The sequence below is a fragment of the Carcharodon carcharias genome, chromosome 7 (assembly GCF_017639515.1).
Source record: "Carcharodon carcharias isolate sCarCar2 chromosome 7, sCarCar2.pri, whole genome shotgun sequence".
NCBI classification, from domain to species: Eukaryota; Metazoa; Chordata; class Chondrichthyes; order Lamniformes; family Lamnidae; genus Carcharodon; species Carcharodon carcharias.
Window position 1 is genome coordinate 74795645 of NC_054473.1, and position 25796 is coordinate 74821440.

The window sequence follows — 25796 nt, forward strand, 5'->3', positions numbered from 1 at the left end:
GAGAGTGGGGATTGGGATGGGGGTTGGGGTGGGGAGGGAGAGTAGAAGGTGGCTGTTAGGTGGGGAGCTGGGGTTAGTTTGGGGAGGGAGAGGAGAGAGCGGGGTTTGGGTTAGGGAGTGCGAGAGAGTCGGCGTTGGGTTGGGGAGTGGAGAGGGCGGGTGTTGGGTTGGGATGGGAGCGGAGAGAGTGGGGGTTGGGTTGGGGAGGGAGCGGAGAGAGCGGGGGTTGGGTTGGGGAGGGAGCGGAGAGACCGGTGGTCTGGTGGGGGAGGGAGAGGACAGAGTGGGAGTTTGGTTGGGGAGGGAGAGAAGAGAGTGGGGTTGGGTTGTGGAGGGACAGGAGAGAGTGGGGGTTGGTTTGGGGACGGAGTGGAGAGAGTGGGGGTTGTGTTGGGGAGGGAGAGAAGAGAGTGGGGGTTGGGTCGTGGAGGGAGTGGACAGGAGAGAGTGGAGGTTGGGGTGGGGAGGGAGTGGAGGAAGTGGAGGTTGGGTTGGGGCAGGAGAGGACAGCGTGGGGGTTCGGTTGGGGAGCGTGAGGAGACAATGGGGTTGTGGTTGGAGAGGGAGAGGACAGAGTGGGGGTTTGGTTGGGGAGGTAGAGGAGAGATTGGGGATTGGTTGAGGAGGGAGAGGAGAAAGTGGGGGTTGTTTTGGGGAGTGAGAGGAGAGAGTGGGCATTGGCTTGGGGCGAGAGGAGAGAGTGGGTGTTGGGGTGGGGGTTGGTTTTGGGGGGTAGAGGAGAGAGTGGGTGTGGCGGTGGGTGTTGGGTTGGGGGTGGAGAGGAGGCAGTGGGGGTTGGGTTGGGGAGCGACAGGAGAGGAGAGAGTGGTGGTTGGTTTTGCGGGGAAGAGGAGAGCGTGGGGCTTGGGGTGGGGAGGGAGAGGAGAGATGAGGGTTGTGTTTGGGAGGGAGTGGACAGGAGAGAGTGGGGCTTGGAGAGTTGGGGAAGGAGCGAGAGGATAGAGTGGGGGTTGCGTTGGGGAGGGAAGGAGAGGAGAGAGCAGGGTTTGGTTTGGGGAGGGAGTGGAGAGAGTTGGTGTTGGGTTAGGCAGGGAGAGGAGAGAGTGGGGGTTGTGTTGGGGAGGGAGAGCGGAGAGTTGGGGCGGGGTTTGGGTGGGAGAGGAGAGAGTGTGGGTTTGGGTCGGGGAGGGAGAGGAGAGAGTGCGGCGTTGGGTTGGGGAGGGAGAGGGGAGAGTTCGGGGTTGGGGAGGGAGAGGAGAGAGTGCGGCGTTGGGTTGGGGAGGGAGAGAAGAGAGTGGGGGTTGGGTTGTGGAGGGAGTGGACAGGAGAGAGTGGGAGTTGGGGTGGGGGTTGGGTTGGGGAGGGAGTGGAGGAAGTGGGGGTTGGGTTGGGGTGGGAGAGGACAGCATGGGGGTTTGGTTGGGGAGTGAGAGGAGAGAATGGGGGTGTGGTTGGTGAGGGAGAGGAGAGATTGGGGGTTGGTTGGGGAGGGAGAGGAGAAAGTGGGGGTTGTTTTGGGGAGGGAGAGGAGAGAGTGGGGGTTGGCTTAGGGCGAGAGGAGAGAGTTGGTGTTGGGGTGGGGGTTGGTTGGGGGGGGAGAGGAGAGAGTGGGTGTTGGGGTGTGGGTCGATTTGGGGAGGGAGAGGAGACAGTGGGGTTTGGTTGGGGAGAGAGAGGTGAGAGTGGGGGTTGGTTTGGGGAGGGAGAGGAGAGAGTGGGGTTTAGGTTGGGGAGGGAGAGGAAAGAGTCGGGGTTGGGTTGGGAGGGGAGAGGAGACCATGGGGGTTCGGTTGGGGAGGGAGAGGTGAGAGCGGGGGTTGGGTTGGGGAGGGAGAGAAGAGTGTGGGGGTTGGTTTGGGGACGGAGTGGAGAGAGTGGGGGTTGGGTTGGGGAGGGAGAGAAGAGAGTGGGGTTGGATTGTGGAGGAAGTGGACAGGAGAGAGTGGGGGTTGGGTTGGGGAGGGAGTGGAGGAAGTGGGGGTTGGGTTGGGAGGAGAGAGGAGACCATGGGGGTTCGGTTGGGGAGGGAGAGGAGAGAGCGGGGGTTTGTTTGGGTAGGGAGAGGAGAGAGTGGGGGTTGGGTTGGGTGGGTGAGGAGAGAGTGGGGGTTGAGTTGGGGAGGGAGTGGAGAGAGTGGTTGTTAGATTGGGGGGGAGAGGAGAGAGCGGGGGTTGGGTTGGGTGGGGAGAGGAGACCATGGGGGTTCGGTTGGGGAGGGAGAGGTGAGAGCGGGGGTTGGGTTGGGGAGGGAGAGAAGAGTGTGGGGGTTGGTTTGGGGACGGAGTGGAGAGAGTGGGGGTTGGGTTGGGGAGGGAGAGAAGAGAGTGGGGTTGGATTATGGAGGAAGTGGACAGGAGAGAGTGGGTGTTGGGGTGGGGGTTGGGTTGGGGAGGGAGTGGAGGAAGTGGGGGTTGGGTTGGGGCGGGAGAGGACAGCGTGGGGGTTTGGTTGGGGAGCGAGAGGAGAGAATGGGGATGTGGTTGGAGAGGGATAGGAGAGAGTGGGGGTTTGGCTGGGGAGGGAGAGGAGAGATTGGGGGTTGGTTTGGGGAGGGAGAGGAGAAAGTGGGGGTTGGCTTGGGGATAGAGGAGAGAGTGGGTGTTGGGGTGGGGTTGGTTTGGGGGGGAGAGGAGAGAGTGGGTGTTGGGGTCGGGGTTGGGTTGGGGGTGGAGAGGAGGCATTGGGGATTGGTTTGGGGAGAGAGAGGAGAGAGTGGGTGGTGGGTTGGGGAGGGAGAGGATAGAGCATGGGTTGGTTTGGGGAGGGAGAGGAGAGAGCGGGGGTTTGTTTGGGGAGGGCGAGGAGAGAGCGGGCGTTGGGAGGGAGAGGAGAGAGTGTGGGGTTGGGTTGGGGAGGGAGCGGAGAGAGTGCGGCATTGGGTTGGGAGGAGAGGAGAGATTGGGGGTTGGTTTGGGGGTGAGAGGATGGAGTGGGTCTTGGATTGGGGAGGGAGAGGAGAGAGTGGGGGTTGGGTTGGGGAGGGAGAGCTGGGTTTGGGTTTGGGAAGTGGGGAGAGGAGAGAGTGTGGGTTGGGTTGGGGAGGGATGGAGAGGAGAGATTTGGGGTTGGTTTGGGGAGGGAGAGGAGAGAGTTGGGGTGGGGTTGTGGAGGGAGAGGAGAGAGCGGGGTTTGGGTTAGAGAGTGCGAGGAGAGAGCGAGCATTGGGTTGGGGACTGGAGAGAGCAGGGGTTGGGTTGGGGAGGGAGAGGAGAGAGCGGGGGTTGGGGAGGGAGCGGAGAGTGTGGGGGTCGGATTGGGGAGGGAGAGGAGAGAGTGGGGGTTGTGTTGGGGAGGGAGAGGACAGAGCGGGGGTTGGGTTGGGGAGGGAGAGGCGGGAGTGGCGATTGGGTTGGGGAGGGAGAGGAGAGAGTGGGTGTTGGGTTGGGGAGGGATAGGAGAGAGGGTGTGTTGGGTTGGGAAGGGTGAGGAAAGGGGGGGGTTTGGTTTGGGGAGGGAGAGGAGAGAGTAGGGGTTGGTATGGGGAAGGAGAGGAGAGAGCGGGGGTTGGTTTGGGGCGGGATTGGAGAGAGTGGGTGTTGGGTTGGTGAGGGAGAGGAGAGAGTGGCTTTTGGGTTGGGGAGGGCGTGGACAGGAGAGAGTGGGGGTTGGGGTGGGGGTTGGGTTGGGGAAGGAGTGGGCAAAGTGTGGTTTGGGATGCGGCGTGAGTGGAGAAAGTGAGGGTTGGGTTGGGGAGGGAGAGGAGAGCATGGGGGAGTGGTTGTAGAGGGAGAGTAGAGAGTGGGGGTTTGGTTGGTGAGGGAGAGGAGAGAATGGGGGCTGGTTTGGGGAGGGAGAGGAGAGAGTGGGGGTTGATTTGGGGAGGGAGAGGACAGGAGAGAGTGGGGGTTGGTTTGGGGCTAGAGGAGAGAGTGGGTGTGGGGGTGGGATTTGGTTTCGGGGGGAGAGGAGAGAGTGGGTGTTGTGGTGGGGGTTGAGTTGGGTGGGTGGAGAGGAGACAGTGGGGGTTGGGTTGGGCAGGGAGAGGAGAGAGTGGGGGTTGGTTTTGGGGGGAGAGGAGAGAGTGGGGCTTGTGGTGGGGAGGGTGAGGGGAGAGTAGGGGTGGGGTTGGGCAGGGAGAGGAGAAGGTGATGGTTCTGTTTCGGGGGAGTGGACAGGAGAGAGTGGGAGTTGGGGTGTGGCTTGCGCTGGGGAGCGAGAGGAGAGAGTGGGTGTTGGATTGGGGAGGGAGAGGTGAGAGTAGGGGTTGGGTTGGGTAGGGAGAGGAGAGAGTGGGTGTTGGGGTGGGGTTTGGGTTGGATGGGTGGAGAGGAGACAGTGGGGGTTGGGTTGGGCAGGGAGAGGAGAGAGTGGGGGTTGGTTTTGGGGGGAGAGGAGAGAGTGGGGCTTGTGGTGGGGAGGGTGAGGGGAGAGTAGGGGTGGGGTTGGGCAGGGAGAGGAGAAGGTGATGGTTCTGTTTCGGGGGAGTGGACAGGAGAGAGTGGGAGTTGGGGTGGGGCTTGCGCTGGGGAGCGAGAGGAGAGAGTGGGTGTTGGATTGGGGAGGGAGAGGTGAGAGTAGGGGTTGGGTTGGGTAGGGAGAGGAGAGAGTGGGTGTTGGGGTGGGGTTTGGGTTGGATGGGTGGAGAGGAGACAGTGGGGGTTGGGTGGGGAGGGAGAGGAGAGAGTGGGGGTGGGGTTGGGGAGCGAGAGAGTGGGGGTTGGGTTGGGGACGGAGAGGAGACTGTGGGGGTTGGGTTGGGGAGGGAGAGGAGAGAGTGGGGGTTGGGTTGGGGAACGAGTGGATAAAGTGTGGTTTGGGTTGGGGAGGGAGTAGAGAAAGTGAGGGTTGGGTTGGGGAGGGAGAGGAGAGAATGGGGGAGTGGTTGTAGAGGGAGAGTAGAGGTTGGGGGTTTGGTTGGGAAGGGAGAGGAGAGAGTGGGGGCTGGTTTGGGGAGGGAGAGGACAAGAGAGAGTGGGGGTTGGTTTGGGGCGAGAGGAGAGAGTGGGGGTGGGGGTTGGTTTGGGGGGGAGAGAAGAGAGTGGGTGTTGGGGTGGGGGTTGGGTGGGTGGAGTGGAGACAGTGGGGATTGGATTGGGGAGGGAGAGGAGAAAGTGGGGGTTGATTTTGGGGGGAGAGGAGAGAGTGGGGCTTGGGGTGGGGAGGGTGAGGAGAGAGAGTGGGTGGGGTTGGGCAGGGAGAGGAGAGGGTGATGGTTGTGTTTGGGGGGGGGAGTGGACAGGAGAGAGTGGGAGTTGGGGTGAGGCTTGTGTTGGGGAGCGAGAGGAGAGAGTGGGTTTTGGATTGGGGAGGGAGGGGTGAGAGTGGGGGTTGGGGAGGGAGAGGAGAGAGTGGGTGTTGGTTTGGGGAGGGAGTGGAGAAAGTGGTGGTTGGGTTGGGGAGGGACTGGAGAAAGTGGGGGTTGGGTTGGGGAGGGAGAGGACAGCGTGGGGGTGTGGTTGGGGAGCGAGAGGAAAGAGTGGGGGTGTGGTTGGGGAGGGAGAGGAGAGAGTGGGGGTTGGTTTGGGGAGGGAGAGGAGAGAGTGGGGGTTGTTTTAGGGAGGGAGAGGAGGGGAGAAAGTGGGGGTTGGCTTAGGGCGAGAGGAGAGAGTGGGTGTTGGGGTGGGGGTTGGTTGGGGGGGAGAGGAGAGAGTGGGTGTTGGGGTAGGGGTTGGTTTGGGGGTGGAGGGGAGGCAGTGGGGGTTGGGTTGGGGAGGGAGAGGAGAGGAGGGAGTGGGTGTTGGTTTTGAGGTAGAGAGGAGTGAGTGGCACGGGGTGGGGCGGGAGAGGAGAGAGTGAGGTTTGTCTTTGGGAGGGAGTGGACAGGAGAGAGTGGGGGTAGGGGGCGTTTGGGTTGGGGAGGGAGAGGAGAAAGTGGGGGTTGGGTTGGGGATGGAGAGGAGAGAGTGGGGGTTGGGTTGGGGAGGGAGAGGAGAGAGTGGGCGTTGTTTTGGGGAGGGAGAGGCTGGGAGAGAGTGGTGGTTGGTTTGGGGGCAGAGGAGAAAGTGGGTGTTGGGGTGGGGGTTGGTTTGGGGGTGAAAGGAGAGACTGGGTGTTGGGGTTGGTGTTTGGTTGTGGGGGGAGAGGAGATAGTGGGTGTTGGGTTGGGGAGGGAGAGGAGAGAGTGGGAGTTGGGGTAGGGGTTGGGTTGGGGGTGGAGGGGAGAGAGTGGGGGTTGGGTTGGGGGAAGAGGAGAGTGTGAGGGTTGGGTTGGTGGGGAGAGGAGAGTTGGGTTTGGGTTGGGGAGGGGGGAGAGCAGAGAGCAGAGAGTGGAGATTGGGTTGGGCAGGGAGGGAGAGAGAGAGTGGGGGTTGGGTTATGGAGGGAAAGGAGAGAGTGGGGGTTGGGTTGAGGAGGGAGAGGAGAGAGTGGGGGTTGTGTTGGGCTGGGAAAGGAGAGGAGAGAGTGGGGGTTGGTTTGGAGGAGAGGAGAGAGTGGTGGTTGGGGTGGGGGTTGGATTGGGAAGGGAGAGGAGAGAGCGGGGGTTGGGTTGGGGAGGATGAGGAGAGAGAGGGTGTTCTGTTGGGGAGGATGAGAGAGCGGGGGTTGGGTAGGGGAGGGAGAGGAGACTGTGGGGGTTGGGCTGGGAAAGGAGAGGAGAGAGTGGAGGGTGGTTTGGGGGGGGAGAGGAGAAAGTGGCGGTTCGGTTGGGGGTTGGGTTGGGGAGGGAGAGGAGATTGCGGGGGTTGGGTTGGGGAGGGAGTGGAGAGAGTGGGGGTTGGGGAGGGAGAGGAGAGATTGGGGGTTGGTTTGGGGAGGGAGAGGAGTGAGCGGGTGTTGGTTTGGGGAGGGACAGTAGAGAGCGGGGGTTGGGGAGGGAGCAGGGGTTTTGTTGGCGAGGAGAGAGTGGGGGTTGGATTGGAGAGAGAGAGGAGAGAATGTGTGTTGGATTGGGGAGGGAGCAGAGAGAGTGGGGGTTGGCTGGGGAGGGAGAGGAGAGAATGGGACTTGTTTTGGGGAGGGAGAGGACAGGAGAGAGTTGGGGTTGGTTTGGGGGGAGAGGAGAGAATTGGGCTGGGGGTTGGGTTGGGGGGCAGAGGAGAGATTGGGGGATGGGTTGGGGAGAAGAGAGTCGGGATTGGTTGTGGGGTAGGAGAGATGGGGGTTGGTGGACAGTCTTTGGGGGGAAGAGACAGGTGGGTGGGGAGCAGAGTGGGGGCTGTGGGGGCGAGAGAGTAGGGTGGTAGTAGGGGAGGAGTGTGTGGGGTTTGGGCGGGAGGGGACGCGAGTGTGGGTTTTGGGGGGGAGGGGACGCGAGTGTGGGATTTGTGGGGGAGAGGACGAGAGTGTGGGGATTGGGGGGGAGGGGAGGAGAGTGTGGGGACTGGGGGGGAGGGGAGGAGAGTGTGGGGATTGGGGGGGAGGGGAGGAGAGTGTGGGGATTGGGGGGGAGGGGAGGAGAGTGTGGGGATTGGGGGGGAGGGGAGGAGAGTGTGGGGATTGGGGGGGAGGGGAGGAGAGTGAGGGGGAATTGGGAGGGAGGAGGAGAGTGTGGGGGGTTTGGGAGGAGGAGGAGAATATGGGGGGGTTGGGGGGAGGAGGAGGAGAGTGTGGCGGTTGGGGGGATAGCGGGTGGGGTTGTTGGTGGGGGAGAGCGGGTGGGGGAGGTTGGTGGGGGATAGCGGGTGAGGGTGGTTGGTGGGGGAGAGCGGGTGAGGGTGGTTGGTGGGGGAGTGCGGGTGAGGGCGGTTGGTGGGGGAGAGCGGGTGAGGGCGGTTGGTGGGGGAGAGCGGGTGGGGGCGGTTGGTGGGGGAGAGCGGGTGGGAGCGGTTGGTGGGGGAGAGCGGGTGGGGGCGGTTGGTGGGGGAGAGCGGGTGGGGGCGGTTGATGGGGAAGAGCGGTTGCTGGCGGTTGGTGGGGGAGAGCGGGAGGGGAGGAGAGTGTGGGGATTGGGGGGGAGTGGAGGAGAGTGTGGGGATTGGGGGGAAGGGGAGGAGAGTGTGGGGATTACCGGGGAGGGGAGGAGAGTGTGAGGATTGGGGGGGGCGGGGAGGAGAGTGTGGGGATTGTGGGGGAGGGGAGGAGAATGTGGTGGTTTGGGGGGTGGAGGAGAGTATGGGGGGAGTTGTGGGGGAGGTGGAGAGTGTGGGGGGTTGTGGGGGAGGAGAGTGTGGAGAGGTTGGAGTGGAGGAGAATCAGGGTGTTCGGTGGCAAGGAGAGTGTGTGGGGAATTGGGGGGTGAGGAGAGTGTGGGGTTGTTGTGGGGTTGGAGAGTTTGGGGGATGGAGAAAGTGTGGGCTGGGTGTGGGGGAGGACAGTAGCGGTTGTGGGGAGGAGGGGAATGTGTGTGGGTTGGGGGGAGGAGAGCAATGTGTGTGGGTTGGGGAGAGAGGTGAGTGATGGGGGAGAGAGGGTTGGGGGGTTGTGGGGGGAGAGGAGAGCGGGGATTGGGTTGGGGACGGAGAGGAGAGAGTGAGGGTTGGGTTGGGGAGCGAGAGGAGAGAGTAGGGGTTGGGTTGGGGAGCGAGAGGAGAGAGTGGGGGTTGGGTTGGGGAGCGAGAGAAGAGAGTGGGGGTTGGGTTGGGGAGCGAGAGAAGAGAGTGGGGGTTGGGTTGGGGAGGGAGAGGAGACTGTGGGGGTTGGGTTAGGGAGGGAGAGGAGAGAGTGGGGGTTGGGGTGGGGGTTGGGTTGGGGAAGGAGTGGAAAAAGTGTCGTTTGGGTTGGGGAGGGAGTGGACAGTGTGGTTTGGGTTGGGGAGGGAGTGGAGAAAGTGAGGGTTGGGTTGGGGAGGGAGAGGAGAGAGTTGGGGAGTGATTGTAGAGGGAGAGTGGAGAGTGGGGGTTTGGTTGGGGAGGGAGAGGAGAGAATGGGGGCTGGTTTGGGGAGGGAGAGGAGAGAGTGGGGGTTGAATTGGGGAGGGAGAGGACAGGAGAGTGTGGGGGTTGGTTTGGGGCGAGAGGTGAGAGTGGGTGTGGGGGTGGGGCTTGGTTTGTGGGGGAGAGGAGAGAGTGGGTGTTGGGGTGGGGGTTGGGTTGGGTGGGTGGAGAGGAGACAGTGAGGGTTGGGTTGGGGAGGGAGAGGAGAGAGTGGGGGTTGGTTTTGGGGGGAGAGGAGAGGGTGATGGTTGTGTTTGGGGGGGAGTGGACAGGAGAGTTGGGCTGGGGCTTGGGTTGGGGAGCGAGAGGAGAGAGTGGGTTTTGGATTGGGGAGGGAGAGGTGAGAGTGGGAGTTGGGTTGGGGAGGGAGAGGAGAGATGTAGCTTGTTTTTCGGAGGGAGAGGACAGGAGAGAGTGTTGGGGAGGATGAGGAGAGAGCGGGGGGGCAGAGGAGAGAGTGGGGGTTGGGTTGGGGAGAAGAGAGTCGGGATTGGTTGTGGGAGAGGAGTGATGGGGGTTGGTGGGCAGTCTCTGGGGGGAAGGGACTGGGGGGTGGGGTGCAGAGTGGGGGCTGTGGGGGCGAGAGAGTGGGGGTTAGTAGGGGAGGAGTGTGTGGGGATTGGGCGGGAGGGGAAGCGAGTGTGGGGATTGGGAGGGAGGAGGAGAGTGTGGGGGGTTTGGGAGGAGGAGGAGAATATGGGGGCGTTGGGGGGGAGGAGGAGAGTGTGGCGGTTGGGGGGATAGTGGGTGGGGTTGGTGGGGGAGAGCGGGTGACGGTGGTTGGTGGGGGAGAGCAGGTGGGGGTGGTTGGTGGGGGAGAGCGGGTGAGGGTGGTTGGTGGGGGAGAGTGGGTGAGGGTGGTTGGTGGGGGAGAGCGGGTGAGGGTGGTTGGTGGGGGAGAGCGGGTGAGGGTGGTTGGTGGGGGAGAGCGGGTGAGGGTGGTTGGTGGGGGAGAGCGGGTGAGGGTGGTTGGTGGGGGAGAGCGGGTGAGGGTGGTTGGTGGGGGAGAGCGGGTGGGGGCGGTTGGTGGGGGAGAGCAGGAGGGGAGGAGAGTGTGGGGATTGGGGGGAGTGGAGGAGAGTGTGGGGATTGGGGGGAAGGGGAGGTGAGTGTGGGGATTTGGGGCGAGGGGAGGAGAGTGTGGGGATTGGTGGGGAGGGGAGCAGTGTGTGGGGATTGTGGGGGAGGGGAGGAGAATGTGGGGGTTTGGGGGGTGGAGGAGAGTGTGGGGGGAGTTGTGGGGGAGGAGAGTGTGGAGGGGTTGGAATGGAGGAGAATGTCAGGGTGTTCGGTGGCAAGGAGAGTGTGGGGGGAATTGGGGAGTGAGGAGAGTGTGGGGTTGTTGTGGGGTTGGAGAGTTTGGGGGATGGAGAAAGTGGGGGCTAGGTGTGGGGGAGGACAGTGTGGCAGCTGTGGGGAGGAGGGGAATGTGTGTGGGTTGGGGGGAGGAGAGCAATGTGTGTGGGTTGAGGGGACGAGGTGAGTGATGGGGGGAGAGGGGTTGGGGGTGGAGAGGAGAGAGCGGGGGTTGGGTTGGGGACGGAGAGGAGAGAGTGGGGCTTGGGGAGGGAGAGGAGAGAGTGGGGGTTGGGTTGGGGAGGGAGAGGAGAGAGTGGGGGTTGGGTTGGGGAGGGAGAGGAGAGAGTGGTGGTTGGGTTGGGGAGGGAGAGGAGTGAGCGGGTGTTGGTTTGGGAAGGGACAGTAGAGAGCGGGGGTTGAGGAGGGAGTGGGTGTTGTGTTGGGGTGGGCGAGGAGAGAGCGGGGGTTGGATTGGGGAGGGAGAGGAGAGAGTGTGTGTTGGATTGGGGAGAGATCGGAGAGAGTTGGGGTTGGTTTGCGGGGAGAGGAGAGGGTTGGGGTTGGGTTGGGGAGGGAGAGGTGAGGAGATAGTGGCGTTTGGTTTGGCGGGGAGAGTGGGGGTTGGGTTGGGGGGGGTGGCGAGGAGAGAGTCGTTGTTGTGTTGTGGGGGAGAGGAGAGAGTGCGGGTTGAGTTGGGGGGGGCGAGGAGAGAGTGGGTGTTGGGTTGGGGAGAAGAGAGTCAGGATTGGTTGTGGGGGAGGAGAAATGGGGCTTGGTGGGCAGTCTCTGGGGGGGAAGAGACTGGGGGTTGGGGAGCAGAGTGGGGGTTGTGGGGGGTAGTAGGGGAGGAGAGTGGGGGGTAGGGGAGGAGAGTGTGGGGATTGGGTGGGAGGGGTGGAGAGTGTGGGGATTGGTGAGGAGGGGAGGAGAGTGTGGGAATTGGTGGGGAGGGGAGGAGAGTGTGGGAATTGGTGGGGAGGGGAGGAGAGTGTGGGAATTGGTGGGGAGGGGAGGAGAGTGTGGGGATTGTTGGGGAGGGGAGGAGAGTGTGGGGATTGTTGGGGAGGGGAGGAGAGTGTGGGGATTGTTGGGGAGGGGAGGAGAGTGTGGGGATTGTTGGGGAGGGGAGGAGAGTGTGGGGATTGGGGGGGAGGGTAGGAGAGTGTGGGGATTTGGGGGGGAGGGGAGGAGAGTGTGGGGATTGGGAGGGAGGAGAGGAGAGTGTGGGGATTGGGAGGGAGGAGGAGAGTGTGGGGGAGTTGGGAGGAGGAGGCGAATATGGGGGGTTTGGGAGGAGGAGGAGAATATGGGGGGGTTGGGGGGAGGAGGAGAATATGGGGGTTTTGGGTGGAGGAGGAGAATTTGGGGGGGTTGGGGGGAGGAGGAGAGTGTGGGGGGGTTGGGGGGAGGAGATTGTGGCGGTTGGGGGGTTAGCGGGTGTGGTGTTTGGTCGGGGAGAGCGGCTGGGGGGTGTTTAGTGGGCGAGAGCGGGTGGGGGTGGTTGATGGGGGAGAGTGGGTGAGGGTGGTTGGTGGGGGAGAGCGGGTGAGGGTGGTTGGTGGGGGAGAGCGGGTGAGGGTGGTTGGTGGGGGAGAGCGGGTGAGGGTGGTTGGTGGGGGAGAGCGGGTGAGGATGGTTGGTGGGGGAGAGCGGGTGAGGGTGGTTGGTGGGGGAGAGCGGGTTAGGGTGGTTGGTGGGGGAGAGTGGGTGGGGGCGGTTGTTGGGGAGAGCGGGTTGCGGGAGGTGGTGGGGAAGAGCGGGTTGCGGGAGGTAGTGGGGGAGAGCGGGTGGCGGGGGTTGGTGGGGGAGAGAATGTAGGGTGGTTCGTGGGGGAGAGAGGGTGGACAGGCAGAGGAGAGAGTGGGGGTTGGGTTGGGGGGAGAGGAGAAAGCGGGGGTTGGGTTGGGTGCGGGGAGAGGAGAGAGCAACGGTTGGGTTGGGTGCGGGGAGAGGAGAGAGCGGCGGTTGGGTTGGGGGGTGGAGAGGAGAGAGTCCATGTTGGGTTGGGGGGGGTGGAGGAGAGTGTGGAAGTTGGGTTGGGGGTGATAGGACAGAGTGGGTGTTGGGTTGGGGGGAGAAGAGAGAGTGGGGATTGGGGGTGGGTGGGTGGGGTTGGTGGGGGAGAGAGGGTGGGGTGGTCCGTGGGGGAGAGAGGGTGGACAGGCAGAGGAGAGAGTGGGGGCTGGGTTGGGGGTGTGGTGGAGAGAGCAGCGGTTGGGTTGGGGCAGGAGAGGAGAGATTGACGGTTGGGTTGTCGGGGGAGAGCAGAGAGTGGATGTTGTGTTGGGGGGGAGGAGGAGAGTGTGGAGGTTGGGTTGGGAGTTGGAGGAGAGAATGGGGGTTGGGTTGGGGTTGGAGGAGGAGAGTGTGGGAGTTGGGTTGGGGTTGGAGGAGGAGAGTGTGGGGGTTGGGTTGGGGGTGGAGGAGGAGAGTGTGGGGGTTGGGTTGGGGGTGGAGGAGGAGAGTGTAGGGGTTGGGTTGGGGAGGGAGAGGAGAGAATGGGGGTTGGGGGGGAGGGGAGAGAGTGGGGGTTGGGGCGGAGTGGAGAGAGTGGGGGTTGGATTGGGGGGGAGAGGAGAGAGTGGGAGTTGGATTGGGGGGGAGAGGAGAGAGGGGTGTTGGAATGTGGGGGAGAGGAGAGAGTGGGGGTTGGAATGTGGGGGAGAGGAGAGAGTGCGGGTTGCGTTGGTGGGCAGAGGGGAGTGTGGGTGTTGGGGGAGAGAGAGTGGGGGTTGAATTGGGGGGAAGAGGAGAGAGTGGGGGTTGCGTTGGGGGGAGAGGAGAGAGTGGGTGTTGGGATGGGGGAGAGAGGACAGATTGGGGGTTGGGATAGGGGTTAGAGGAGAGAGTGGGGATTGGGTTGGGGCGGAGGAGAGAGTGGATGTTGGTTTGGGGTGGGAGAGGAGAGAGTGGGGGTTGGATTGGGGGTGGAGAGGAGACAGTGGGGCTTGGTTTAGGGGGTAGAGAGTGGGGTTTGGGTTGGGGTGGAGAGGAGGGAGTGGGTGTTGGGGTGGGGGTTGGGTTGGGGGGGCAGAGGAGAGAGTGGGGGTTGGTTTGGGCATGGGGAGGAGAGAGTGGAGGTTAGGTTGGGGAGGGAGAGGAGGGAGTGGGGGTTGGGTTGGGGAGGGGAGGCGAGAGAGTGTGTGGATCGGGGGGAGGAGAGAGAGTGTGGGGATCGGGGGGAGGGGAGGAGAGAGAGTGTGGGGATTGGGGGGCGAGGGGAGGAGAGAGAGTGTGGGGATTGGGGGAGAGGGGAGGAGATTGGGGTTTGGGGGGGTGAGAGAGTGTGGCGGGAGAGGAGTGGAGACAGTGTGGGGATTGGGGTGGAGGCGAGGAGAGTGTGCGGATTGGGGGGGTGGGGAGAAGAGAGAGTGTGCGGATTGGAGGGGAGGGGAGAAGAGAGAGTGTGGGGATTGTGAGGAGGGGAGGAGAGTGTGGGGATTGGGGGGGAGGGGAGGCGAGAGTGTGTGGATCGGGGGAGGAGGAGAGAGAGTGTGGGGATCGGGGGTAGGGGAGGAGAGAGAGTGTGCGGATCGGGGGGGAGGGGAGGAGAGAGAGTGTGGGGATCGGGGGGCGAGGGGAGGAGAGAGAGTGTGCGGATCGGGGGGGAGGGGAGGAGAGAGAGTGTGGGGATCGGGGGGCGAGGGGAGGAGAGAGAGTGTGGGGATCGGGGGCGAGGGGAGGAGAGAGAGTGTGGGGATCGGGGGCGAGGGGAGGAGAGAGAGTGTGGGGATCGGGGGGAGGGGAGGAGAGAGAGAGTGGGGATCGGGGGGCGAGGGGAGGAGAGAGAGTGTGGGGATTGGGGGAGAGGGGAGGAGATTGGGGTTTGGGGGGGTGAGAGAGTGTGGCGGGAGAGGAGTGGAGACAGTGTGGGGATTGGGGTGGAGGCGAGGAGAGTGTGCGGATTGGGGGGGTGGGGAGAAGAGAGAGTGTGCGGATTGGAGGGGAGGGGAGAAGAGAGAGTGTGGGGATTGTGGGGAGGGGAGGAGAGTGTGGGGATTGGGGGGGAGGGGAGGCGAGAGAGTGTGTGGATCGGGGGGGGAGGAGAGAGAGTGTGGGGATCGGGGGTAGGGGAGGAGAGAGTGTGCGGATCGGGGGGGAGGGGAAGAGAGAGAGTGTGGGGATCGGGGGGGGAGGGGAGGAGAGAGAGTGTGGGGATCGGGGGGAGGGGAGGAGAGAGAGTGTGGGGGTGTTGGGGGGAGGAGGAGAGTGTGGGGGTGTTGGGGGGAGGAGGAGAGTGTGGAGGGGTTGGGGGGAGGAGGAGATTTGGGGGGGTTGGGGGGTAGGAGAGTTTGGGGGGCAGAGTGTGGGGGTTGGGGGAGGACAGTGTTGGGTTTGGGAGGAGGAGGAGAATGTCGGTGGGTTGTGGGGCAAGGTGAGTGAGGGTGGGATGGGGGTAGAGAGGGTGGGGGTTTTGGGGGGAATAGAGGGTTGGGGGTGAGAGATGGGGGGAGGTTGGTGGGGGGGAGAGTGTGTGGGGGGGTAGGTGTGGTAGAGAGTGTTGGGGTGTTGGTGTGGGGGTGAGGCTGGGGGTGTTGGTGTGGGGGTGAGGCTGGGGGTGTTGGTGTGGGGGAGAGGCTGGGGGTGTTGGTGTGGGGGAGAGGCTGGGGGTGTTGGTGTGGGGGAGAGGCTGGGGGTGTTGGTGGGGGTGAGAGGATGGGGGAGGTTGATGGGGGGAGAGAGGGTGTGGGTGATGTGAGGGAGAGAGGGTGGGCAAGGATAGGAGAGAGTGGGGGTTTCGTTGGGGGGTGCGTGGAGAGAGTGGAGGTTGGGTTGGCAGGGAGAGGAGAGTGTGGGGTTTGGTTTGCAGGGGAGAGGGAAGAATGGGGTTTGGGTTGGACAGGAGGAGAGAGTGGGGGTTGGGTAGGGTGGGAGGACAGAGTGGGGGTTGGGTTGGGGTGGGAGGAGAGAGTGGTGGTTGGGTTTGGGGGGGAGAGGAGAGAGTGGGGGTTGCGTTGGTGGGGAGAGGAGAGTGTGGGTGTTGGGGGGGAGAGGAGAGAGTGGGTGTTGAATTGGGGGGAAGAGGAGAGAGTGGGTGTTGAATTGGGGGGAAGAGGAGAGAGTGGGTGTTGAATTGGGGGGAAGAGGAGAGAGTGGGTGTTGGGATGGGGGAGAGAGGACAGATTGGGGGTTGGGATAGGAGTGAGAGGAGAGAGTGGGGATTGGGTTGGGGCGGAGGAGAGAGTGGATGTTGGTTTGGGGTGGGAGAGGAGAGAGTGGGGGTTGGATTTGGGGTGGAGAGGAGACAGTGGGCCTTGGTTTAGGGGGTAGAGAGTGGGGTTTGGGTTGGGGGTGGAGAGGAGGGAGTGGGTGTTGGGGTGGGAGTTGGGTTGGGGGGGCAGAGGAGAGAGTGGGGGTTGGGTTGGGGAGGGAGAGGAGAGAGTGGGGGTTGGTTTGGGCAGGGAGAGGAGAGAGTGGGGGTTAGGTTGGGGCGGGAGAGGAGAGAGTGAGGGTTGGGGAGGGAGAGGAGAGAGTGGGGGTTGGGTTGGGGAGAGAGAAGAGAGAGTGGGGGTTGTGTTGGGGAGTGAGAGGAGAGAGTGGCGGTTGGCATGGGAGGTAGAGGAGAGAGCGGGGTTTGGGTTGGGGAGGGAAAGGAGAGAGCGGGGGTTGGGTTGGGGAGGGAAAGGAGAGAGCGGGGGTTGGATTGGGGAGGGAGAGGAAAGAACGGGGGTTGGTTTGGGGAAGGAGGGGGAGGAGAAAGTGGGGGTTGGTTTGGGGGAGAAGAGGAAAGAGTGGTGTTTGGGGAGGGAGGGAGAGGAGAGAGTGGGAGTTGGTTAGGGGGGTAGAGGAGAGTGGGGGTTGTTTAGGGGGGTAGAGGAGAGAGTGGCGGTCGGTTGGGGGGGAGTGGAGAGAGTGGGGGTTGGGTTGGGGAGGGGGGAGAGGCGAGAATGGGGGTTGGGTTGGGGAGGAGAGGAGAGACTGGGGATTGGTTGTGGGGGAAGGTAGATGGGGGTTGGTGGGGAGAATGTGGGAGGAAGAGACTGGGGGCCGGGGAGGAGAGTGGGGTTTGGGGGGCGAGAGAGTGTGGGGGGGAGGAGTGGAGACAGTGTGGGGATTGGGGTAGAGGCGAGGAGAGTGTGCGGATTGGGGGGGAGGGGAGGAGAGGAGATTGGGGTTTGGGGGAATGAGAGAGTGTGTGGGGAGGAGTGGAGACAGTGTGGGGATTGGGGTAGAGGCGAGGAGAGCGTGCGGATTGGGGGGGAGGAGAGAAGAGAGAGTGTGGGGATTGTGGGGAGGGGAGGAGAGTGTGGGGATTGGGAGGGAGGGGAGGAGAGAGAGTGTATGGTTTGGGGGGAGGGGAGGAGAGAGAGTGTGGGGATCGGGGGCGAGGGTCGGAGAGAGAGTGTGGGGATTGGGGGCGAGGGGAGGAGAGAGAGTGTGGGGATCTGGGGGGAGGTGAGGAGAGAGTGCGGATTGGGGGGGAGGAGAGAAGAGAGAGTGTGGGGATTGTGGGGAGGGGAGGAGAGTGTGGGGATTGGGGGCGAGTGGAGGAGAGAGAGTGTATGGATTGGGGGGAGGGGAGGAGAGAGAGTGTGGGGATCGGGGGTGAGGGGAGGAGAGAGAGTGTGGGGATCGGAGGGGAGGGGAGGAGAGAGAGTGTGGGGATCGGGGGGAGGAGGAGAGTGTGGGGGGGTTGGGGGAGGAGGAGAGTGTGGGGGGGTTGGGGGGAGAAGGAGAGTTGGGGGTTTGGGGGGTAGGAGAGTTTGGGGGGTAGAGTGTGGGGGTTGGGGGAGGACAGTGTTGGGTTTGGGAGGAGGAGGAGAATGTCGGTGGGTTGTGGGGCAAGGTGAGTGAGGGTGGGATGGGGGTAGAGAGGGTGGGGGTTTTGGGGGGAATAGAGGGTTGGGGGTGAGAGATGGTGGGAGGTTGGTGGGGGGAGAGTGTGTGGGGGGGTAGGTGTGGTAGAGAGTGTTGGGGTGTTGGTGGGGGCGTGAGGCCGGGGTTGTTGGTGTGGGGGAGAGGCTGGGGGTGTTGGTGTGGGGGAGAGGCTGGGGGTGTTGGTGGGAGTGAGAGGGTGGGGGAGGTTGATGGGGGGAGAGAGGGTGTGGCGGATGTGAGGGAGAGAGGGTGGGCAAGGATAGGAGAGGGTGTGGGTTTCATTGGGGGGTGCGTGGAGAGAGTGGAGGTTGGGTTGGCAGGGAGAGGAGAGTGTGGGGTTTGGTTTGCAGGGGAGAGGGAAGAATGGGGTTTGGGTTGGACGGGAGGAGAGAGTGGGGGTTGGGTAGGGTGGGAGGACAGAGTGGGGGTTGGGTTGGGGTGGAGAGGAGAGAGTGGCGGTTGGGTTGTGGGGGGAGGAGAGAGTGGGTGTTGGGTTGGGAGGTGAGAGAGAGTGGGGGTTGGGTTGGGTGGGAGGACAGAGTGGGGGTTGGGTTGGCCGGGGGGAGGAGAGAGTGGGGGTTGGGTTGGGGGGGGGAGGAGAGAGTGGAGGTTGGGTTGGCGGGGAGAGGAGAGTGGGGTTTGGGTTAGGGGGGAGGAGAGAGTGGGGATTGGGTTAGGTGGGAGGACAGATTGGGGGTTGGGTTGGGTGGGAGGACAGAGTGGGGGTTGTGTTGGGGCGGGAGGAGAGAGTGGGGGTTGGGTTTGGGGGGGAGAGGAGAGAGTGGGGGTTGCGTTGGTGGGGAGAGGAGAGTGTGGGTGTTGGGGAGGAGAGGAGAGAGTGGGCGTTGAATTGGGGGGAAGAGGAGAGAGTGGGTGTTGCGTTGGGGGGAGAGGAGAGAGTGGGTGTTGGGATGGGGGAGAGAGGACAGATTGGGGGTTGGGATAGGAGTGAGAGGAGAGAGTGGGGATTGGGTTGGGGCGGAGGAGAGAGTGGATGTTGGTTTGGGATGGGAGAGGAGAGAGTGGGGGTTGGATTTGGGGTGGAGAGGAGACAGTGGGCCTTGGTTTAGGGGGTAGAGAGTGGGGTTTGCGTTGGGGGTGGAGAGGAGGGAGTGGGTGTTGGGGTGGGAGTTGGGTTGGGGTGGCAGAGGAAAGAGTGGGGGTTGGGTTGGGGAGGGAGAGGAGAGAGTGGGGGTTGGTTTGGGCAGGGAGAGGAGAGAGTGGGGGTTAGGTTGGGGAGGGAGAGGAGAGAGTGAGGGTTGGGGAGGGAGAGGAGAGAGTGGGGGTTGGGTTGGGGAGAGAGAAGAGAGAGTGGGGGTTGGGTTGGGGAGTGAGAGGAGAGAGTGGCGGTTGGCATGGGAGGTAAAGGAGAGAGCGGGGTTTGGGTTTGGGAGGGAAAGGAGAGAGCGGGGGTTGGGTTGGGGAGGGAGAGGAGAGAGTGGGGGTTGGTTTGGGCAGGGAGAGGAGAGAGTGGGGGTTAGGTTGGGGAGGGAGAGGAGAGAGTGAGGGTTGGGGAGGGAGAGGAGAGAGTGGGGGTTGGGTTGGGGAGAGAGAAGAGAGAGTGGGGGTTGGGTTGGGGAGTGAGAGGAGAGAGTGGCGGTTGGCATGGGAGGTAAAGGAGAGAGCGGGGTTTGGGTTTGGGAGGGAAAGGAGAGAGCGGGGGTTGGGTTGGGGAGGGAAAGGAGAGAGCGGGGGTTGGATTGGGGAGGGAGAGGAAAGAGCGGGGGTTGGTTTGGGGAAGGAGGGGGAGGAGAAAGTGGGGGTTGGTTTGGGGGAGAAGAGGAAAGAGTGGTGTTTGGGGAGGGAGGGAGAGGAGAGAGTGGGAGTTGGGTTGGGGGGAGAGGAGAGAGTGGGGGTTGGTTAGGGGGGTAGAGGAGAGAGTGGGGGTTAGTTGGGGGGGAGTGGGGAGAGTGGGGGTTGGGTTGGGGAGGGGGGAGAGGCGAGAGTGGGGGTTGGGTTGGGGAGGAGAGGAGAGACTGGGGATTGGTTGTCGGGGAAGGTAGATGGGGGTTGGTGGGGAGAATGTGGGAGGAAGAGACTTGGGGCTGGGGAGGAGAGTGGGGTTTGGGGGGCGAGAGAGTGTGGGGGGGAGGAGTGGAGACAGTGTGGGGATTGGGGTAGAGGCGAGGAGAGTGTGCGGATTGGGGGGGGAGGAGAGAAGAGAGAGTGTGGGGATTGTGGGGAGGGGAGGAGAGTGTGGGGATTGGGGGGGAGGGGAGGAGAGTGTGGGGATTGGGGGGGAGGGGAGGAGAGAGAGTGTATGGATTGGGGGGAGGGGAGGAGAGAGAGTGTGGGGATCGGGGGCGAGGGTAGGAGAGAGAGTGTGGGGATCGGGGGCGAGGGGAGGAGAGAGAGTGTGGGGATCTGGGGGGAGGCGAGGAGAGAGTGCGGATTGGGGGGGAGGAGAGAAGAGAGAGTGTGGAGATTGTGGGGAGGGGAGGAGAGTGTGGGGATTGGGGGCGAGTGGAGGAGAGAGAGTGTATGGATTGGGGGGAGGGGAGGAGAGAGAGTGTGGGGATCGGGGGTGAGGGGAGGAGAGAGAGTGTGGGGATGGGAGGGGAGGAGAGAGAGTGTGGGGATCGGGGGGAGGAGGAGAGTGTGGGGGGGTTGGGGGAGGAGGAGAGTGTGGGGGGGTTGGGGGAGGAGGAGAGTGTGGGGGGGTTGGGTGGAGAAGGAGAGTTGGGGGGTTTGGGGGGGTAGGAGAGTTTGGGGGGCAGAGAGTGTGGGGGTTTGGGGGAGGACAGTGTTGGGTTTGGGGGGAGGAGGAGAATGTAGGTGGGTTGTGGGGCGAGGTGAGTGAGGGTGGGATGGGCGTAGAGAGGGTGGGGGGTTTGGGGGGAATAGAGGGTTGGGGGTGAGAGATGGTGGGAGGTTGGTGGGTGGAGAGTGTGTGTGGGGGGTTAGGTGGGGTAGAGAGTGTTGGGGTGTTGGTGTGGGGGAGAGGCTGGGGGTGTTGGTGTGGGGGAGAGGCTGGGGGTGTTGGTGTGGGGGAGAGGGTGGGGGAGGTTGATGGGGGGAGAGAGGGTGTGGGGGATGTGAGGGAGAGAGGGTGGGCAAGGATAGGAGAGAGTAGGTGTTTCGTTGGGGGGTGCGTGGAGAGAGTGGAGGTTGGGTTGGCGGGGAGAGGAGAGTGTGGGGTTTGGTTTGCAGGGGAGAGGGAAGAGTGGGGTTTGGGTTGGACGGGAAGAGAGTGTGGGGGTTGGGTAGGGTGGGAGGACAGAGTGGGGGTGGGGTTGGGGTGGAGAGGAGAGAGTGGGGGTTGGGTTGGCCGGGGAGAAGAGAGAGTGGCGGTTGGGTTGTGGGGGGAGGAGAGAGTGGGGGTTGGGTTGGGGGGGAAGGAGAGAGTGGAGGTTGGGTTGGCGGAGCGAGTAGAGTGTGGGGTTTGGGTTAGGGGGGACGAGAGAGTGTGGGTTGGGTTGGATGGGAGGACAGATTGGGGGTTGGGTTGGGTGGGAGGACAGAGTGGGGGTTGTGTTGGGGTGGGAGTGGGGGTTGGGTTGGCCGGGGAGAGGAGAGAGTGGCGGTTGGGTTGGGGGGGAGGGAGAGAGTGGAGGTTGGGTTAGCGGGGAGAGGAGAGTGTGGGATTTAGGTTGGGGGGAGGAGAGTGGGGGTTGGGTTGGGGTGGGAGGAGAGAGTGGAGGTTGGGTTGTGGGGGGAGGAGAGAGTGGGGGTTGGGTTGGGGGGGGAGGAGAGAGTGGGGGTTGTGTTGGGGGGGGAGGACAGAGTGGCAGTTAGGTTGTGGGGGGAGGAGAGAGTGGGGGTTGGGTTGTGGGGGGAGGAGAGAGTGGGGATTGGGTTGGTGGGGAGGAGAGAGTGGGGATTGGGTTGTGGGGGGAGGAGAGAGTGGGGGTTGGGTTGGGGGGGGAGGAGAGAGTGGAGGTTGGGTTGGCGGGGAGAGGAGAGTGTGGGGTTTGGGTTAGGGGGGAGGAGAGAGTGGGGGTTGGGTTGGGTGGGAGGACAGAGTGGGGGTTGGGTTGGGTGGGAGGACAGAGTGGGGGTTGGGTTGGGTGGGAGGACAGAGTGGGGGTTGTGTTGGGGTGGGAGGAGAGAGTGGGGGTTGGGTTGGCCGGGGAGAGGAGAGAGTGGCGGTTGGGTTGGGGGGCGGAGGAGAGATTGGGGGTCAGGTTGCGGGGGGAGGAGAGAGTGGGGGTTGGGTTGGCCGGGGAGAGGAGAGAGTGGCGGTTGGGTTGGGGGCGGAGGAGAGATTGGGGGTCAGGTTGCGGGGGGAGGAGAGAGTGGCGGTTGGGTTGGGGGGGGAGGGAGAGAGTGGAGGTTGGGTTAGCGGGGAGAGGAGAGTGTGGGATTTAGGTTGGGGGGAGGAGAGTGGAGGTTGGGTTGGGGTGGGAGGAGAGAGTGGAGGTTGGGTTGTGGGGGGAGGAGAGAGTGGGGGTTGGGTTGGGGGGGGAGGAGAGAGTGGGGGTTGTGTTGGGGGGGGAGGACAGAGTGGCGGTTAGGTTGTGGGGGGAGGAGAGAGTGGGGGTTGGGTTGTGGGGGGAGGAGAGAGTGGGGATTGGGTTGGTGGGGAGGAGAGAGTGGGGATTGGGTTGTGGGGGGAGGAGAGAGTGGGGGTTGGGTTGGGGGGGGAGGAGAGAGTGGAGGTTGGGTTGGCGGGGAGAGGAGAGTGTGGGGTTTGGGTTAGGGGGGAGGAGAGAGTGGGGGTTGGGTTGGGTGGGAGGACAGATTGGGGGTTGGGTTGGGTGGGAGGACAGAGTGGGGGTTGTGTTGGGGTGGGAGGAGAGAGTGGGGGTTGGGTTGGCCGGGGAGAGGAGAGAGTGGCGGTTGGGTTGGGGGGGCGGAGGAGAGATTGGGGGTCAGGTTGCGGGGGGAGGAGAGAGTGGGGGTTGGGTTGGCCGGGGAGAGGAGAGAGTGGCGGTTGGGTTGGGGGCGGAGGAGAGATTGGGGGTCAGGTTGCGGGGGGAGGAGAGAGTGGGGGTTGGGTTGGTGGGGAGAGTGTGCGGGGGAAGAGACAGTTTGGGTTGGGGGGCGAGAGTGTGGTGGGGGAGGAGTGGAGACAGTGTGGGGGTTGGGGGGGAGGGGAGCTGAGTGTGGGGGTTGGTGTGGAAGGACAGTATGGGGGTGGGGGGAGGAGGAGAGTGTGGGTGGTTTGGGGGAGGAGAGTTGGGGGGGTTAGTGGGGGAGGCGAGTGTGGGTGGGATTGGGGGAGAGAGTGTGGGGAAGTTGGTTGGGAGAGAGGGTGAGGTGTGTTGGAGGGGAAGAGAAGGTGTGGGGGTTGGGGGGGGTGAGAGGCTGTGGTGGTTGGGGGGGGTAGTGAGGTTGCGGGGGAGAGAGGGTGGTCAGGGAGAGGAGAGTGGGGATTAGGGGGAGAGGAGAGAGTGGGGGTTGTGTTGGTGGTGGAGAGGAGAGAGTGGGAGTTGGGTTCGGGGGAGGAGAGAGTAGGTGTTGGGTTGGGGGGGAGGAGAGAGTGGGGATTGGGTTGGGAGGAGGAGAGAGTTGGGGTTGGGTTGGGTGAGAGGAGAGATGGGGGTTGGTGGGGAGAGTGTGGGGGGAGGAGAGTGGGGGTTGGGGGGTGAGAGAGTGGGGGGAGGAGTAGAGACAGTGTGGGGATTGGGGTGGAGGGGAGTAGAGTGTAGGGATTGGGGTGGAGGGGAGTAGAGTTTGGGGGTTGGAGGGGATGAGGAGAGTGTGGGGGTTGGGGGGTGGAGGACGAGAGTGTGGGGATTGGGGGGAGGGGAGGAGAGAGAGTGTGGGGATTGGGGGGAGGAGGAGAGTGTGGGGGGGTTGGGGGAGGAGGAGAGTGGGGGGGGTTGGGGGGAGGAGGAGAGTGTGGGGGGGTTTTGGGGGAGGAGGAGAGTGTGGTGTTGTTGGGGGGTAGGAGAGTTTGGGGGGCAGAGAGTGTGGGGGTTTGGGGGAGGACAGTGTTGGGCTTGGGGGGAGGAGGAGGGTTGTGGGTCGAGGTGAGTGAGGGTGGGATGGGGGTAGAGAGGGTGGGGGGTTTGGGGGGAATAGAGGGTTGGGGGTGAGAGATGGTGGGAGGTTGGTGGGGGAGAGTATATGGAGGGGCTAGGTCGGGTAGAGAGTGTTGGGGTGTTGGTGGTGGGGAGAGGCTGGGGGTGTTGGTGTGGGGGAGAGGCTGGGGGAGGTTGATGGGGGAGAGAGGGTGTGGGGGATGTGAGGGAGAGAGGGTGGGCGAGGATAGGAAAGTGGGTGTTGGGATGGGGGAGAGTGGGTGTTGGGATGGGGGAGAGAGGACAGATGAGGGTTGGGTTAGGAGTGAGAGGAGAGAGTGGGGATTGGGTTGGGGGTGGAGAGGAGACGGTGGGGCTTGGTTTAGGGGTAGAGAGTGGGGTTTGGGTTGGGGGTGGAGAGGAGGGAGTGGGTGTTGGGGTGGGGGTTGGGTTGGGGGGGCAGAGGAGAGAAGAGAGTGGGGATTGGTTTGGGCAGGGAGAGGAGAGAGTGGAGGTTAAGTTGGGGAGGGAGAGGAGAGAGTGGGGGTTGGAGAGGGAGAGGAGAGAGTGGGGGTTGGGTTGAGGAGAGAGAGGAGAGCGTGGAGGTTAGGTTGGGGAGGGAGAAGAGAGAGTGGGGGTTGGGTTGGGGAGTGAGAGGAGAGAGTGGCAGTTGGGATGGGAGGGAGAGGAGAGAGCGGGTTTTGGGTTGTGCAGGGAAAAGAAAGAGCGGGGATTGGGTTGAGGAGGGAAAGGAGAGAGCGGGGGATGGGTTGGGGAGGGAGAGGAAAGAGCAGGGGTTGGTTTGGGGATGGAGGGGGAGGAGAAAGTGGGGGTTGCTTTGGGGAGAAGAGGAAAGAGTGGGGTTTGGGGAGGGAGAGGAGAGAGTGGGAGTTGGGTTGGGGGGGGAGAGGAGAGAGTGGGGGTTTGTTGGGAGGGAGAGGAGAGAGTGGGGGTTGGTTGGGGGGGAGAGGAGACAGTGGGGGTTGGTTAGGGGTGGAGAGGAGAGAGTGGGGGTTGGTTTGGCAGGGAGAGGAGAGAGTGGGGGTTGGGTTGGGATGGGGGAAGAGGCGAGAGTGGGGGTTGGGTTGGGGAGGGGGGAGAGGCGAGAGTGGGAGTTGGGTTGGGGAGGAGAGTTGAGACTGGGGATTGGTTGTGGGGGAAGGGAGATGGGGGTTGGTGGGGAGAATGTGGGAGGAAGAGACTGGGGGCTGGGGAAGAGAGTGGGGTTTGGGGGGGGGGCGAGAGAGTGTGGGGGGGAGGAGTGGAGACAGTATTGGGATTGGGGTGGAGGCGAGGAGAGTGTGCAGATTGGGGGGGAGGGGAGGAGATTGGGGTTTGGCGGGTGCGAGAGAGTGTGGGGGGGAGGAGTGGAGACACTGGGGATTGGGGTGGAGGCGAGGAGAGTGTGGGGATTTGGGGGGAGGGGAGAAGAGAGAGTGTGGGGATTGGGGGGAGGGGAGGAGATTGGGGTTTGGCGGGTGCGAGAGAGTGGTGGGGGGGAGGAGTGGAGACGCTGTGGGGATTGGGGTGGAGGCGAGGAGAGTGTGGGGATTTGGGGGGAGGGGAGAAGAGAGAGTGTGGGGATTGGGGGGAGGGGAGGAGAGAGAGTGTGTGGATTGGGGAGAGGGGAGGAGAGAGAGTGTGCGGATTGAGGGGGGGGGAGAGAGTGTGCGGATTGTGGGGGAGGTGAGGGGAGAGAGTGTGCCGATTGGGGGGGAGGGGAGGAGAGAGAGTGTGGGGATCGGGGGGAGGGGAGGAGAGAGAGTGTGGGGATCGCGGGGGAGGGGAGGAGAGTGTGGGGGGGTTGGGGGGAGGAGGAGAGTGTGGGGGGGAAGAGACAGTTTGGGTTGGGGGGGCGAGAGTGTGGGGGGGAGGAGTGGAGACAGTGTGGGGGTTGGGGGGGAGGGGAGCTGAGTCTGGGGGTTGGTGTGGAAGGACAGTATGGGGGTGGGAGGAGGAGGAGAGTGTGGGTGGTTTGGGGGAGAGAGTGTGGGGGAGTTGGGTGGGAGAGCGGGTGAGGTGCGTTGGAGGGGAAGAGGTGTGGGGGTTGAGTGGCTGTGGTGGTTGGTGGGGGGGGAGTGGGGATTAGGGGGAGAGGAGAGAGTGGGGGTTGGGTTCGGGGCGGAGAGGAGAGAGTGGGAGTTGGGTTGGGGGGAGGAGAGAGTAGGGGTTGGGTTGGGGGGGAGGAGAGAGTGGGGATTGGGTTGGGGGGAAGAGAGAGTTGGGGTTGGGTTGGGTGGGAGGAGAGATGGGGGTTGGTGGGGAGAGTGTGGGGGGAAGAGACTGTGGGGGTTGGGGAGGAAAGTGGGGGTTGGGGGGTGAGAGAGTGGGGGGAGGAGTAGAGACAGTGTGGGGATTGGGGTGGAGGGGAGTAGAGTGTGGGGATTGGGGTGGAGGGGAGTAGAGTGTGGGGGTTGGGGGGTATGAGGAGAGTGTGGGGGTTGGGGGGTATGAGGAGAGTGTGGGGGTTGGGGGGTATGAGGAGAGTGTGGGGGTTGGGGGGTGGAGGACGAGAGTGTGGGGATTGGGGGGGAGGGCAGGAGAGAGAGTGTGGGGATTGGGGGAGGGCAGGAGAGTGTGGGGGGGTTGGGGGGAGGAGGAGAGTGTGGTGTTGTTGGGGGGGGTAGGAGAGTTTGGGGGCGGAGAGTGTGGGGGTTTGGGGGAGGACAGTGTTGGGTTTGGGGGGAAGAGGAGAATGTGGGTGGGTTGTGGGGCAAGGTGAGTGAGGGTGGGATGGGAGTAGAGAGGGTGGGGGTTTGGGGGGAATAGAGGGTTGGGGGTGAGAGATGGTGGGAGGTTGGTGGGGGGAGAGTATGTGGGGGGTAGGTGGGGTAGAGAGTGTTGGGGTGTTGGTGTGGGGGAGAGGCTGGGGGTGTTGGTGTGGGGGAGAGGCTGGGGGTGTTGGTGGGGGGGAGAGGGTGGGGGAGGTTGATGGGGGAGAGAGGGTGTGGGGGATGTGAGGGAGAGATGGTGGGCGAGGATAGGAGAGAGTGGGGATTTCGTTGGGGGGTGCGTGGAGAGAGTGGGGGTTTGGTTGGGGGGGGAGAGGAGAGAGTGG